The sequence below is a fragment of the Frieseomelitta varia genome, unplaced genomic scaffold (genome assembly GCF_011392965.1).
Source record: "Frieseomelitta varia isolate USP_RPSP 00005682 unplaced genomic scaffold, Fvar_1.2 scaffold_849, whole genome shotgun sequence".
NCBI classification, from domain to species: domain Eukaryota; kingdom Metazoa; phylum Arthropoda; class Insecta; order Hymenoptera; family Apidae; genus Frieseomelitta; species Frieseomelitta varia.
The window spans coordinates 87087-102672 of record NW_025110644.1 but is presented as its reverse complement, the minus strand read 5'-3'; the positions used below and the strand labels follow the sequence as shown (position 1 = coordinate 102672).

Sequence of the window (15586 nt, the reverse complement as noted above, 5' to 3'; positions counted from 1 at the left end):
TAAAATTGTGAATTTTATTCAATGGTTCTTGAAGATATATATATATTCAATATAATAATTGTTCTCATGTAAAGACGATACTTGCTACGTAGAAATTATTTCATGACACATTTGTTTAGAATAAAGAATAAATTTATATTCGATTTAAAGTAAAATCTTTATTATAAAACTAAATGATCATAAATATGAAGGTTAATTAGTCAAAACTGATCACCAAAATCGTCAACGACATTTTAGGTAAAGACCTAATGAATGAAGTTTAATAAAGTAAAATAAAAGTGACATATATCCTTGCTCAAAAGTCTAACAGTGCTGCACAAGCAAGTACTATATTTGTCTTAGAACTAGAAAAATAAAATAACAATACAACAAAATAGCATCAATCAATTAAAATAGTAATAATATAACAAAGAACGTGCAACGTATTAATATACTATAACGATCAGTGATACTACCAGCGATTAGTGATTGTGAAAAAATATAATATGATACTCATTTATCTACATATTTAGTATTTCCAATTTTACGTACGACAGATTGTTCTTTACACATAGCAAAAACATAGCAAAAACATTTTAATTCTTATCTGAACGCTCAATAAAATTTAACAGAACTTAATAAAAATTTAATTCAATAAATGGTCGACATACTGTTAATAATCGTTATTACGAAACACGTTTAATTTAGAAATACCGAACATTAAGAATAAAATAACAAAAATGTTCTAAGACCTTTGAGCGCAACTGTCGACTTGCACAAATTCAATCACGAAATATTTTCACGACTGAACGCTAACGTAAACATTTTTATTAATAAAAACGTCGTTAAAACGTCGTACAAATTTCATCGCCCATCGAACGCTCGCACTCCATATTGTTTCGACGTTGTTTTTCCGCCGTAATAAGCTTACGTTTCGCAACTAGCCACGTCTGTTCGGGTGGGTAGAAGCCAGTCTCGGGATTATCATCGAACCAACGCAAATCCATTGTTAATTATGAACGAGCCCCGAGGAAAATAACGTGTCACGCGACGACGGGGATGACAACGATTATTCCGCGTAGAAGCATCACATGTAACACGCACGTGCACGCCTGTACATTGACGAACGCGAACAATTAATAACCCCACGACTACCTTACGGCATTCCGTAATTATCTGGTTGTAACAAATATAAAAAAATATTAATAAACTAGACACAGCCCGTAATAGACCTTATGCAGACTCACATTCTTGTAAACACAATTTAAAAATATTGAGCAAAATATCGTTACATCTATGGAATATTACAGTAAACGTTATATTCTTGGATATTTATTATTATATAGTTAACGAGCATAATTGAACATTTATTCCGTGGTAAATATTATATACTTTTGATATTTATTATATAGTAAATATTTTTAATATTTTATATAGAGGAGCACGATTGAACACACAATTGTTACAATTTCGTAGAAAAGAGTTGTATAACATTTGTCCTTTTCAAAAATATTTTTTACATATTTTTACGTATAGTAGACAAAAAGTACGGATGCTTTTATTCTTGAAAATTATGAAAAATGAAACATCTCTGAAAATATTGAAAAACTTCTTCAAGACTGAACTCACCACCAATAGCTTTAGTAATTTTAGTTTAAAAAAGCAACTTCAACTTTTTCTTAATTTCCAATTTAAATGCTTTTAATAATTTACATGATCTGTCTATTTACGTTCAAATTTAATTCGTGAATTTTTAATAATTAAAACAACATCATTGGACTTGCGCCATTGTTAAACTTTACTCATTGTTAATGTTATTAACGAAAAATATAATCCATTTTCTCACTAATTAAGTTGAAAAAAATGAGGGATGGATGAGAATTGAAATATCTCATGACCTTGTTTCAATTTATTTTGATTTTCAAGTAAACAAATGTAAGAATCGTTATCATTCTTTCAGAATTTATACATCAACTAACAAATCAATAACTAAAAATTGTTTTAAACACACATCTCTTGAGATATTTGACATTTGATAAATGTACAATAGACTTCTGTGACTAACGATACACCAAAATCAATTATTATCCTGAAACTGAATCTTGACTTCACTCTCGAGTTATTCTTATACGAAGAAAAAAATTACCGCAGACACTGTTGCGAAACCTCACGTATACAGATAAAAATAAAAGATATAAAAGAGATCAAAGTGTCGATGAAACGATATTAAAAATAAATCGAAAGAGGGTGAACTCTATAAATAGAAACGATATCCACAAATACATCAAGTTAAGCCACCGAGGCAGGCTAACAACTTGGTGGCGACTTTATTTTTATTAAAAACATCGCTTTTTCATTCGTTGACGTCGACAGCGGAAAACGAAGAGTTTCGCAGAAACAGAATTGCAACTTTCGAAACATCACGGGATCAAGTTTCCGGCTCGCGTGAAAATAAATTCGAATAACGGATTCTGATTTTCAATTTGTAATCGAGTTGCTGTCTCCGTAGAAAACGCCAGGTGGTGGTAGGGGGTGGGGAGGGGAGGGGGAGGGGGGCGCACAGCGCTTCGGAATAACCATGCCGTACGATTAATTAATTATTAATAAAATTTCGACTGATATCGAGTACGAGCACGCGCACGCAGCTTCGCAGCGGCGATTAATTATGCCTCATCGCGTTACACTCCCGTGCACCTGTACCTACATGGCTGGCCCTTAGCCCACGATGCACCTACATGCATTATTCCACCATGATGCATGCAAATACTCACGGGCCGCCATCCTATCCGAAATCTATATTTGATGATGACCGTGTGAAATCATCCGTGATTTTATGAAATCGAAAATCTCGAAAATTGAAATTGCGCTACTGCGTTTGTTCGGCTGTGTATACGGGGACAGGGACGTAAATTTATCCATACGTGGGAATCTCTGAATATATATATATATATATATATATATATATATATATATATGGCGATGTAATAAAACGTTCGGAGTTTAGTGAAGAAAATAAAATCGGAAGTGAAAAGTTGGAGTTTTATTAAAATTTTGACAATAGGCGACACTTCGTATAGATGTAGGGTTGTAACGTAAATTTACTCCGTTTATATATTTGTTAAATTATATATCATTGTAACGATAAATATGTGATAATTATTATATAACATAACATGTAATATAAATATAATATAATATATAATATAAATATTATATAAATATTATATTATATAATATAAATATAATATAATACATAATATAAATATTATATATATATCTTAATGTTACCTATATATATAAATATATATAAATATTATATTATATAATATAAATATAATATAATACAAATTATATATCATTGTAACGATAAATATGTGATATGATATAAGATATAATATAAATATTATATACATCTTAATATTACCTATATATATAAATATTATATTATATAATATAAATATAATATAATACAAATTATATATCATTGTAACGATAAATATGTGATAATTATTATATAATATAACATATAATATCTTATATTTAAATATTATATATATATCTTAATATTACTATATTATTGTATAATATAAATATAAGATTATACATGATGAAATATAGAAACGTAATATTATAGTATATTATATAATAATTGTTGTACATATTATATAATTATATAACATCAAGCGTGTGTATATCATTATTATAAATGTATAAACAGGATTTACGTTACAACCCAATAGTTAGGAAATAATATCAGTTTTTGACATAACAACAATATATGAATTTTAAAATAGTTCTTTTTATTGTGATTTTAGTGTATATAGAGTGTCCACTAAAACAGAGTATATCAATCTTCATGCATTTTCCACAACACAATTAAGAAATATAATTAAATAGTTATACAGGAAATTCAACGAGTAAAGTTTATGTCAACTTTACACGAGTTTATTTTACCATTCCTTTATAACTTTCCTACGCGTAAATGAATGAACGATTCATGAACTAAAATTAAATGAACATCTCCATGATATACATTAAATGGTTACATTGAGAAGAAATTCCATTGATAGAAACATAATTACGAGGATCGACGTTCCTACCGATAATTAGCGACAGTAATTTATCGTTCTTTCTCTGATAGTTTCTAAAGTGAACGAAATCTTTCATCACGTGGTACGTGCACGTGTTCGCGCGCACGAGCGCATACGCGAACCATTAATTATCTCCTTGTTACGCAGCTGCAGATAGATCGATCAACCCTTAACACATAAATACGGTGCAGTCGTTGGTAAGTAAATTTGACAAATTGTCCTACCGATCTTCGACTATCCTCCAGAATTACAGTTATTAATTACATGCTGCTTAATGTACATACGTCTTCGCGCAATTTGCAATTTACGCTATGACGCCATACCGTTTAATAAATAAATATTCCAACAACAAGTTAAGGGGTCAGGACAGTTTGAAATTTTCAGAAAAATTGACTTTTCTGTTTTGTTTCAAATGGTAGTTTGTAGTCTTAAAAGTAAGATACAAACGGTCCTTTTAAAACGACTTATTTTGAGGTATAATAATCAATCCACGGATACAGAATAATTGAATTTGTATCACTGTTTACAACTTTAAACAGTATTGTAAAGTGTGTGATTCAAATATTACTTTTACTTTTTGTGTAAATTGTGTGATTCAAATATTACTTTTGGCGAATCGAATATTAGGGGACGTGGATTCAATTTAATTGTGAATTGTACGAACTGTGAGCCGCGATATATAAATAAAAATGACGCTCTGAAACTTTAAACACGTTTTTCTCCAAACTAGGTTTTAGAAACGGTGTGAAAGATATCTCAGAATCTAACCAACCAATTACTGTGAAACTTGGTACGTATCTTTACTGTAATATTTACTAGGAATCGAACATTTTTTAATTTTTAACAATTTCGAAAAATCTAAACAAAAGAACGTAGAAATTTTTGGCATAAATTCGATACGTCGAAAACAAATAGCTGCTATTTTCATAATTTTCACAAAAATGAAATGTTTGATCGTCAATCCCTAGAGAATATCATTTACTTTTGAACTTTCTTTGCCTTTTTGTCGCGGCTAATCCTGTTTCGCTGGAATCACCGATAGGCAACGTAAAGAAAATTTATGTAAAATGATGCCGTTAAAAAGTTAAGTAAGAACTCTCTCTTTTTTTCTCTTTCAATGTTGCTTTTTATAGGTCATAATGTGTTAAAATTAAAATAAACCACAGAAGCTCGTGCCAATCAAATATGTACTTTCCTTTTTTTACTCTAGCTCTCCAAAGTATTTTTTTAATTTTTAAGCCCGTCAAACTGTCCTGCCACCTTAAGACTCGATCAAATCACGATACATGATCGTTACTTTTACGATTAATAACTAACTTATACGTTCTGACAATATTCCGGTGTGCAATTATCGTCGCGTTCCCACTCTGTCCAGGCGTTCGGTCACGCGTAACAACCACATGTCACGTTCCTGCACATTTGAACGATTAATTATCACTCGATCGTCTTACGATCTCGTGCATTTGCATGCAAACCGATCAGTGAGCGGCCTGTGCTCGATTCGTGGCAATATATTCGTGCATCCGTGTTAGCGTCCGTTCGTGTGTGAATGGGAAATACACGCGAGAACGCGAGTATGTTCGTGCATGCGCATTTCAAGTAGAGAATACACCTTGGTAGAAGAAGCTGCAGAATTATTCATTCATTATCCCTTGGAACGGATGACGAATGATTCCAATTAATCATAGAACGTGGAACAAGTTTTAGCACAACCTATTTTTTTTTTTTTTTTAGAAATACTTCTACGCATATAATATTATATACTTCTACGTATTAATATTATTACGGTATTAATATTATATACGTATATAATATTAATACCGAGTATGTTTCTTCTAATTTCTTTATTTCTTTATTCAAAATGCACGGGGAAATCTCTCTTGTCAGTATAATTGGAAATAAACAACGATATCGATTTAATTAGCAAAATGATTGTTGAAACGAAACAAAAGATGGTATAAAAGATATCTTTGAACAATAAATAGCGGGTTTTTATGCAAATTCATACATTTCAGAATGTAATTAAAATAAATATCTGGGAAATTATTTTGCTAGCAAATCTTGCAGAAAACATTTTACATGTTATATTTACTGTGCAACTTGGCACTTTCAAAATTTTCTACAAATTTATAAAAAAAGAATCTATAAAGTCTATAAAGTCTACTAATAATTAAAACAAACATATCCCATTGATGGTATTATTATAGTCAAAATCCAGAGGGCAAGCTATTAATGTAATAGAGATTAGAATACTTAATGAAATGAGTTGGGACATAAGAGTTAATTAATTAATTAATTAATTTATTGCGTTATAAAGCTTTCACACTGTTTTAGTTCAATGTCTCTGATCTCTGAAATTTTATGCTTTAGTTTAGTGCTTTAGTTAATCTTGATTGGCTCATAGTTATGATTTCCAACAAGTAATGATTGATAAAACTTATAAAACAAGAATCTTAGAAATTATTATGAAATTCTTTCAATCTAATTACAATGTTTGTCTATACATATGTTGCTGAAAGATTACAAAGGTTTTCAGCGACTTTTAACAAGAAATTGTACGTATATTTTTTTCTAGAACACTTAATAATATAATGTACAGAAGTTATAACTAGGAAGAGAAACAAAAATTTGAAAGTCAACAAAATATTGGCACATTTGTAATTGAACTAGAAAATGGTATAATATTATTTCATTTATTACTTAAATATTATTTAAATACATTTTCGGCAATAGCTATTACTTGTAATCGATTCGTCATTAATTTCAATTTAAGTCTCTCTATAATGTCCGAACAAATATTCGATTATTTTTCTAATAATTTCTCTTTTTAAAAACTTTTTCTATTCATGACTAAATCTATAATGGATTTGAAGATTGAAATCTCCCTTTTGCAATGACTTCCAAACACTTGATGTACGATTTTTTTCCCTTCGCTATTTTATTGAATTTCAACTTAAACGACGAAAACTGGAGAAATAGTAACATTTTCGTAACATTTTCGTAACATATTCGTTTTTCCTCAATATTCATCAAAATTGTTCAACGTTTTTACATACTGTGATAATTTATAACATTTTCGAGAGAAAAATTGTCTTAGAATAAAATGAACGGCACACTTTGAAAATAGAAGCTTCAACCTTGAAAACGAATCCAAGTTTACTGTTGCACGATTTTACTTTACGAAATTGTAATAATTTAAATATTTAATATCCGAATATTAATGTGAGCAACTGGCGAATATAGCAACATGGTAAACTATTCTTCTATTTTTCAGGCCATATGTTCGAAATCATTGTCAGTTTGGAAACTGACAGAATGTTTTATTCATATCTAATTTAATTGCACTTTGTGATAAATTATTTTGCAATAGCGTCTGAAGCAAAAAACAAATACTAATCGAAAAATGTATTCAACATAAATGTTTATATTTAATATTATTGAAGAGTACATGAAAGTCATCATATGCACAGAACTATTATGTTCTAACGAATTTATCATTTTATTTAATAATCACTTATGTTAATAACGGCTTAAAATGATTTCTATTAATATTTATTCTTTGCATCAAGCACTCTTCATCTTTAGTACACAGAAATATACAGAAATAGTTTTGCTACGTACGAAATATGCCAATTATTAATTGAATTATTAATCAATATAATTATTGCTACTATAGGTATTGCTACTAGAGTCGTTGAACTAGCTTTTCTAAATGTCAAAAAAGTATTAAATAAAATTATAAGTTTCATTTTAGAAAACGTTCAACGTATTCCTTGAATATTATAGTTCTGAAAAAAGTTATTTGCATCATGATATGTGTTCAATTTAATCTTTAAGCATTTCTTTGTATTGTCATTTTACAACAGAGTTATTGAGACACTTTGCACACATGTAATTTTAAGCATTCATTGTTATTTCACCGATGAGAGCACAATGTCTTATTTTATTATACACAGACGCTTCTGAATCTTGGATAACATGTTTATCACTATTGAAAATTCTCAATGTTCAATGTAGTCTTCCTCTGTATAAATCTTGTTTTGTCAGAACTAAAACTGAATTTATTCTCAGCAGAGAATACTATACTATACTTTATAATGAAAGTATCATGTGTGTAAAGATTTCAAGGAACAGAACATATATTTTAATAATTTATTTATTTAATTTATTTAATTTTCTCGTCTCACTGTATAATAAAAATTTTAACTTATCGTTAGATAAAATTTTGATGTACCAGAATGTAGGAATTTCGACAACTCTCATTGATATAAATTAACGATATATAAATTAAACGAATTAATCATCCTGAATTAATATCTTTTATAATATGAGAAATTCTTTTGAAAGCGAAATCAATATTTGGACAATAATGTATTGATAAAAATAATCCTGAAATAATTTGAATTATTAAAAAAATTCCTAATATTGATCAAAAATTTGATATTAATATTGATATTAATTGCTGCTGGAAGGTTAATAAGTGATAATGGAATTTTTAATATAATATTTTTACAAATAATTATTTTAAATTTTTCATTATAATAATTTATTTCGTAAAGATTTTTTTTTTTTATATAACAGATTTTTGATGAAATTAGAAGTATTAAATAAATTAACTTCCTTCATTTTAGCGTAGTTAAAAATTCGATAGAAACGATAGTGTAAACTACTGTGATATTGTTTGTAGATCTTCTAAATAAAATGCCAAGCATCCTTCGATGTGCAAAGGAAATTCTCACGTATTAGAGCATGTCTCAGCCGGAGGGATACACTTCGGGGAAGTTTCAGAAATAATTACTGCTCGGCATTGTCGAGACGAGCATAGAGCTCGTGTACTCGCGTGTAATTTATGATTGACGCACGCGTTAAGCAAAGACACGCTTTGTCTCGAATTTAAGCGAGCTGTTAATTAAAGGCGCAACTCATAAATAAATAAGAAACGACAGGTTTCTGAAGTTTCCGCGATACAGAGTTTAATCTTTGTAATTAATTACAGAGTTTACGACAAGAGAGAGAGAGAGAAAGAGATTCCATAGATTATAGATAGTTTCCAATGAAAGAAGACTAGAATTCTTTATTTGTCACATAAATGACAATGATAAGTTAAAAGTGCAATATCAAGTGCATTGTTACGTTTTTTAATCACAATTAAATAATTGTATTATATATTAAAGTTATAGTTGTTCGTGAAAGTATTCGCTTGCAGGAACATTTTGTGTGTTGTAGAAAATAAATTTTATTAACATATGATAATTGTATAGTAGACATTGTGATTTTTTTGTCATGATCTATTTACGTTTTCCAGCAGATATAAGAAACATTGTCACTCTTTTAAGATTCTGTATAACTATAATTAATAAATTATATTATATTATAATATAGTTGGTGCATATAAATAAAATCTTTATGTTTCTTTATTATATTTGAAATTTTGAAGCAGAGTTTTGTGATTGACTATACAACTAAATGGCTACAGATGTATAGATGCACAGCTATTAATTTTTTATTTTATGTTTGCAACAAATATTTTATAATTTCTACATACTATATTCAAATTGGTTCCGAATTTTTTTTATCAATAATTATAATTGTCATCTTTCATTATGATATTAATGAAATTTCAAAATGTTTATATATAACATAAAATTTCTCTCAATATAGTATAACATAAGATGGCCAATTTTCGAATATTTTTTGTGAACTATTGTATACATAATACAACGAACATTTATTCATTCAATTGTTAAGTAAAAAGTTTTCAATCTTTTTCATTCTTCAATTGAATCCTCCTCTCCAATTATAACGAATAAACTTTAACCATTAATCCAAAAAAATTCATTTTATTAAGACAGAATTTCGTATTCGATATTCCTATGGTAATTAGTTTCTTTTATTTTCAAATTAATAAAATGATAACTAGATGAGAGTAATAATTTATATTTGTATAGACGTAAATGGACTAACACAAGCTCGATTATTACATTTCTTAATTTTCCATATGTTATATGGTAAAGAAAGCATATAAAGAAAAAATAATAACAAAAAACTAAATTACTTATAAACTAAATATAAATAATATAAATATATACATATAAATATAAATAATAATCTAAAATAAACTAAAAATATATATATAAATATAAATAATAAACTTATATTTATCACATTATATTATATAGACTAATGTATTATTTTATTTCTTATTATTTTTACTTATATACAATAGGTGATATGTATTTTTGCCAAAAGTATTGAAATTCAACCATCAATTTCTGATAAGTATTGTGTAAACTAGTAAAAGTGTAATGAAATTTTAAGAAAATCATTAAAACTCAAAAAAGATGAATTCAATTTTTCAATTTTCTTTGACTGTCCTATAGTTAAATAATCTTCCCATAATTTTACATCAAAGTTTTAAGAAGACTTACAACACGATTTAATAAAAAGCGAAAATAATAATTTCCGCTGTTACGTTTCATCCAAAGGAAATTCATAAGAGCGCGGAAATATCGAGTTGAATTTAATAATTGACGTAACTGATGTATATCCGATACAAATTTGTACATCGCGGAATTTATTTGTTGGACGAGTACACGAAACAAAATAGCAGTGAAACGTTTATTCGCCATATTTAACGAACGAACGTGCAAACCTGCGGCTCGTAACGATTGGTAATTAATATGAGCCTGATTACGAATCGCAAAATTCGCAATTTCGTATGACCGTAATTCGAACGAGAAATTGAAATCCTTTACAATAACAATGTTGATAATGAAATAAGTACGTAACGAGCTTTATGGAAACGATACCCTCTTATTATGCTTTCCTCCGTACAGATAGATAAATAATGCACGATTGGCTAGAAGCAGAATCAAATTGTATTTCAATGTTATAATGAAATAGTAACGTTTCAAAGCACACTTGTGATATGTTTAAGTAAAAGATATTTGTAACGAAAGTAAAAATATTAATTTCAGTACAGGAGAATAATTTTTATTTTCATTTTTATTTTTTATGATATTATTTTTTATGATATGATACATTTTATGATATTATAGTCTTAATAAGAGGTATTTAAAAGATGTCTATACTCTAAGATTTATAGTATTCAACAGAAGCTGATGTGCAATTAGTCACAAAAGTTTATATATAAGTTTCAAATGTTTCAAGAAAAAGAGAAAGTTAAATAAATTTCATAGACACTAATTTATTTATTAATCAAAGTTATACAGATTCTAAGAGAGTGGCAATTTTTACATACATTTGCTTGCAAAAATAAACAATATAAACTGTAAGAAAAATCACAAAATCTTTTATACAATTGCCATAGGTGTTTTAAAGTATAAAAAAATAACAGATATAAATTTTCATAAGATTGCATTTTGAACTTATTTATGTGTGCTTTTAAATAAGGTGTAAGAAACTAAATTAACTGAAGTAATCCAGGATGACAGGACAAAAAGCAATTTTCGTGACAGAGCATGTTCAAAACTGTAAAGATTATCTATTTTAGAAAAAAGGGAAGGTTTAATAGCAAGATACATATAACAGAATTGTTTAGTTATTGTACTATAATTATTATATATTATATTTGATATAATGTTATATAATAACATATATATATAATAATGTTTCATAGACTGAAGATTTTGATAAGAAAAATATTTCTAATGAAAAATCACTTGTTAGACTTTGTACATTACACTATGCAAAAGATTGTTTGGCGTGTTCCAAGCGAAAAATTATTTTCGCGATACGCATCTTCAAAAAAATAGAATATAATAAAAAAATATAATATAAACTTTTATATAAATCATATCGCTGTGTTACATATTGTAAAATTTAAAAGAAATAATTAAATAATTTTGTTCGTTCAATGAAAACTAATTTCGACTATCATACTATATTTGCAAGAACCAATTATAACCAAATATAACAATAATACTGTAAAATATACGTGCAATTTAAAAGTTTTATCATCTATCGTACTGAGATTTTATTATCTAAAGTATACACTGAACATTAGAAACAAAAACTATCGCAACACTTTTGAATAGCAATGTATGTAGATTCTAAGATCGATATTTTCGATACTTCACGACTGTAATTTACCAAGATTCCAGTATATTTATCGAGTCCCGAGTAAATTTATCAACGAAGAGTGCTTGACTTTTGCAGCGGATATGCCAAATCGTTGTTATCATCAACATTTAAAAAGTGTGCACAGAGATACGTTTGTCTGTAATGCGACTGTTGTAAGGCCTGTATGCATGTCAACCATAATGCGTATATTAGGTATGATGGCTGAACATTACACGCATTTCGACGTTGCATATTCATGCAACTATGTACACGTATGCTCGCCATGTATGCCTGTATGGTATATGCGTACATGTTAAATACAAAGGTGAGCGAGCATTGCATCAGCTCTTGTCTTAGACGTAAGTTCCGCTATACAGGTTAAGTCACTGTAAATTAGCACCTTAAGTAAGTACGGTGATTTCGGATTAATTAAAGCGCGTAACGATCCTCGATCGAAATATTCGTATGGAGATGTCGTAGATCAGGGTCGAATCAAATCTGTTTGAGAGATAAAGGTGAAGAACAGTCATTTCCACTAATTTATCATTTTAAAAATTACGTTTAATTCAGTGAAAGTAATAAATAATTATTATTTTGTAACGTGAAGATTACGCAATAAAATGAAAATTTTATGAGAAATTATTTATGAAAACAAATGCAAAACACGAAACAAAACGAGAAAATTATTTCATCCGATAGATAATTAATTAAACATCATAATTTGGGGAAAAATCATTTGCTACATTTATGCAAGGTTATTTCACCGTCGAGTCAAATAATATGATGCATTATATAAATAATTGCATAACGTAGTATATGTTACATAACGTATTATTATATAAAATAAATTGTTATGATATAAACATTATAATTATTATTGTAATCTATTAATTAAATTATGTAAATGAATGTTTTATTCAAACGATATGAAAACCTGTTGTAAATTATTTATATGGCAGATGCGCGATTAAAGTTGAAAATAAATAACAGAAACACAAACGTGTGTAAAATTGATGCAAATGATGTATTTCGGTATTGACCGATTTTCACAGAGTTTGTTTTCGGAAGTTATTGAAAAATATGTACGATATTTTAGAACAGATATCGTTTTAAATTGCAATTCTTCGTCAAGATATGCGACAACATGAAAATGATTAAAATCTATAGCGTGAAATTCACAGATCGCGATAATATTTCGCAAAATAGACAAGCTGCACGTGAGCTCGTCCCCAGCAATCGAACAGGTTCGATAAATATTTAGAATATCGTCTGCTAGTAGCAGAATTTATATAACACGCATACTATGTATCAATATTTGCTCGGAATTTTGCGTAAATACATATCAAATATTGTCGCGAGCTTCTCTTACATTCCGTTCGATTTTTCTGCAAATTTCCCAAAGTTTACCCAAAATATCGGGCACGCGTTTCAGAATCGACATCATCGTCGAGCATGCGAAACGTGTTCGTATAAAAGCTACGTGTTTTCCAATCATTGCATTTCGGTTGAGTGGTTGAAAAAAATTCTAAAGATAACAATTGATCCTAATTGATTTACATTTAACACGTTAATCGTGTTTGACGAGTGTACACGTACTCGTCAACACGATTTCTATGCAATTTGAACGCAATTAGAAAAAAGGAGTTTAAGCAGAAACTTGTTTTCACTGCTAAATGTTATAATGAATCTACTCTACTTTTTATACATGATATATTTCTGTATGTTATGTGCATTCTCATTTTTGCAGGCTTGATTATCTCACAAGTGCAATTTGTCCCTCCGTGTCAAAATAACATAACAATGTAAAATTAATTTAATGAAAAAAATAAATAATTGAATTCGCGACATCATTTTTTAACAATAAGTGGATTAAATTTATATCGTGTATGAAATTTCACACAGTTATTACTCTCATGTATAAATATTCAATTTCATATCATGATCTTTGCTTCATCTAATATCGTGATCATTTATTTTGGATTTTCACTTTTTGCAACTACATATGTATATTTAAAACCAAAGATATCTAAATGCATTTACGAAGCAGTGGTAAATATATATTGAATGCATAATTATTGTACAATAATTGCAAAGCAAATACTCTGAAAATGAATATGATCTTCAACTTTAGTGGCATATTTTGTTGTCAAAAATACCAAAAGTATATAGTATACGTTCGAAAAATAAATGTTAAGCCTTATCTCTATAATAATGTAATATTTTATAACAAAAGTATGTCAAATTGACGTAATGGTTGATAATCAAAAATTAAAATTTTAGTAAAAATGAAAGAATATTTGTAAATTTAAACCACTTCAAAATATTTTGTAACAACAACGAAATTGAAAAACATACAAAAAATAAATTTATTCGAAAAATAATCGCGTGCAATAAATCGTTATTTAATACTGTAATGTGTAAAATTGTAATTTCTCTTGAAATTTAATTTGAAACAGAATATTTGGATAATAGTTAGGATTACAATAGAAACAGATCAGATTCTTAATTCTTCTTTTTCTACGAATTTAATTTTTCTTTTTAGGAGATTAAATTTTCTCAATAATATTAATGAATTTCTCAATAATATTAATGTTTATATTTTCATTGAACTAAATTCATTTAACTTATGTAATTTATCTAAATTATTATTATACAAGTAATAATTATTATGTAACGTAGCAATTATATAATTTCACTAAACTATGGAATCTTTTTTGCAACAATTTAACATAATTCTACAGCAAATGTCTAATATATGTTTATGTCCAATATACTTATCTCTTAATTTTAGTTACAAAACGATTAGCAAAATTGCTTTCATATTATCATTTCCTTCATGATATAATCGTTAGACCGCCGGTTTTTATGTATTTACGAAGAATTTGAAGATGCAAAAATGCATATAACGTGCAAAAATATAATATCCAAATAATATGCAAAAGAAAAAATCATCCATTTAGATTCCATTTCTTCAACAATGTTCGTGAAGATATGATATAATAAATACATAAAAATCCGTAGTCTAGAAATCATCGAAGAATTCGTCGGAAACTAACAACAGATAATTTCAATTCGATATTATACAGGGTGTTTCGTAACTTGTGGGACCTACATCGACAGCTGATTCTACGCCTAAAAATAATGAAAAAAAAGTCATATAAATATATGTCCTATCTGTCTTCGTTTATGAGATATAATGAATTTTATAAACAGAGCAACTCTCTGCTAAGCTAAATTCTATAAACTCTCTGCAATTCTAAGCTGAACTCTATAAATTCTCTGTCCGGCCTCTCTTTCCATAGATCACAACAGTTCGTAAGCAAGAATTCGCACTGTTTAAAAATAATACTTACTTGATATCTTTCGTGTGACTATTTGAAGATTCAGCAAATTTCGCAATACTCTCTAAATCAGTTCAGTTCTTACTAATAATC

The 15586-nt window shown here is 28.1% G+C and overlaps 1 long non-coding RNA gene across 1 annotated transcript in view; it reads left to right on the top strand.

The window, feature by feature from the left end:
* Positions 1 to 8344: 8344 nt before the first annotated feature.
* LOC122536544 overlaps positions 8345 to 15586 on the top strand; it is a 13140-nt gene continuing 5898 nt past the window's right edge. The window contains exons 1-2 of the long non-coding RNA XR_006308417.1: positions 8345 to 8542; positions 8817 to 8821. This is a non-coding gene — a long non-coding RNA (uncharacterized LOC122536544). The remainder of the gene's footprint in view (positions 8543 to 8816; positions 8822 to 15586) is intronic.